Source organism: Mus caroli, unplaced genomic scaffold (genome assembly GCF_978045245.1).
Source record: "Mus caroli unplaced genomic scaffold, Mus_caroli_1 scaffold_4, whole genome shotgun sequence".
NCBI classification, from domain to species: domain Eukaryota; kingdom Metazoa; phylum Chordata; class Mammalia; order Rodentia; family Muridae; genus Mus; species Mus caroli.
In genome coordinates, this window is record NW_028227259.1 from 53,338,661 (window position 1) to 53,340,910 (window position 2,250).

Below are 2,250 nucleotides of genomic sequence, written 5' to 3' on the forward strand. Positions count from 1 at the left end.
CACTTATCAGTGAGTACATATCATGTGAGTTCTTTTGTGATTGAGTTACCTCACTCAGGATGATGCCCTCCAGGTCCATCCATTTGGCTAGGAATTTCATAAATTCATTCTTTTTAATAGCTGAGTAGTACTCCATTGTGTAAATGTACCACATTTTCTGTATCCATTCCTCTGTTGAGGGGCATCTGGGTTCTTTCCAGCTTGTGGCTATTATAAATAAGGCTGCTATGATCATAGTGGAGCATGTGTCCTTCTTACCAGTTGGAACATCTTCTGGATATATGCCCAGGAGAGGTATTGCAGGATCCTCCAGTAGTACTATGTCCAATTTTTTGAGGAACCACCAGACTGATTTCCAGAGTGGTTGTACAAGCTTGCAATCCCAGCAGCAATGGAGGAGTGTTCCTCTTTCTCCACATCCTCGCCAGCATCTGCTGTCAACTGAATTTTTGACCTTAGCCATTCTGACTGGTGTGAGGTGGAATCTCAGTGTTGTTTTAATTTGTATTTTCCTGATGATTAAGGATGTTGAACATTTCTCAGGTGCTTCTCAGCCATTCGGTATTTCTCAGGTGAGAATTCTTTGTTTTTGCCCCTTCTCGGAATTGGGAGCAAGGCACCCATGGAAGGAGCTACAGAGACAGAGTTTGGAGCTGAGACGGAAGAATGGACCATCTAGAGACTTCCATACCCAGGGATCCATCCCACAATCAGCCTCCAAATGCTGACACCTTTGCATACACTAGCAAGATTTTGCTGAAAGGACCCCGATATAGCTGTCTCTTGTGAGACTATGCCGGGGCCTAGCAAACACAGAAGTGGATGCTCACAGTCATCTATTGGATGGGTCATAGGGCCCCCAATGGAGGAGCTGGAGGAATTACCCAGGGAGCTGGGGGGATCTGCAACCCTATAGGTGGAACAACAATATGAACTAACCAGTACCCCCACCAGAGCTCGTGTCTCTAGCTGCATATGTATCAGAAGATGGCCTGGTCAGCCATCAGTGGAAAGAGAGGCCCTTTGATCGTGCAGTCCCTTATATGCCTCAGTACAGAGGAAAGCCTGGGCCAAGAGGTGGGAGTGGGTGGGTGGGGGAGTGGGTGTGGGAGGGTGTGGGGGACTTTTGGCATAGCATTGGAAATATAAATGAAATCATAATAATATTAAATATATAATAATAATAATAATAATAAATAATAAAGACAATGCTGGTCAAACATAGTCAAGACATTTTCTTGATAATCCTAAACCCATGTTTTCAGTTTTAATGTTGTACTGTTATTGTTTTTAATATTTTAAGTTAGTTTTATTGCTACAAAGTATGTTTATATTAATCAGTCATACACAAAATTTTCTATAATGTGCCAAGTCAAACAGGTGAAATTTGGTAGTCCTACTGGGGTGGGGATACCCAGTCCATTGGCCTGCAGACCAGCAGCATTAGTGTGGCATGCCCTGGGTTCACAATGCAGCTTGTGGCTTGAGTTCATCTTGCAGGTATCCTTCCTCCACATTAGCAGGAGATCTCAAAGATGACAAGGTTATATGGGGTGGAGAAATTTTCCAGTCTAGGCTATTAGAATATTTCAGTTCTTTTTTCTTGTTCAGTGGTCTTTATGGTTGGCAGTGTGTACGCCTGCATCTTGGTTTTCTACAGCTTGACCTTACTGCACCTAGCGATTTTCACCATGTCTGACTTGTCTGCCATTTTTAGGACCAATGGCATCTCTTCTGAGTTAGCTCTCCTTGTAATCCCACTCCCATTGCTACAGCAAGAAACCAGTTTTCATATTTTTTTGAATTTTAAATTTTACTTAAAGATAGCCAGAAATGAACACAATTAGTATTTTATTTCTACCTGGTGGAGAACCTGAATTCTAGAAAATCTGAGTTTTAGGCTAATGTGAGTTTTGCATGTTCACATGCCTGCACCTTGTTTACAGCTTCTATAACATGTCTTATGTGTGTGGTAGTCAAATGAATGAAGGAAGAAAATATTTGGTAGTTCATCTTTATAAACATCATAGATGTCTACTCTTTGTGTTACTTTATTACATTAGCCACAAATTAAGAATATTTCAAAAGGTCAAACAGCTTTCTCTAGGTCAAAAGACTTTGAATATTAATTCCAAAAAAAAAATGACCTCCCTTCATTCATCTCAGTATTCACTAATGACTGACATGTGTCTGTCAAACTTACCAAATAAAAGAAAGGAAACAAGCCAAGAAACTTGGACTAGCACTTCT

The 2,250-nt window shown here is 41.0% G+C and overlaps 1 pseudogene; it reads right to left on the bottom strand.

Annotated features, from left to right (window-relative positions):
- Window positions 1-1,579: 1,579 nt before the first annotated feature.
- Window positions 1,580-1,711, bottom strand: LOC147005145 (thymosin beta-10 pseudogene; annotated as a pseudogene).
- Window positions 1,712-2,250: the final 539 nt, after the last annotated feature.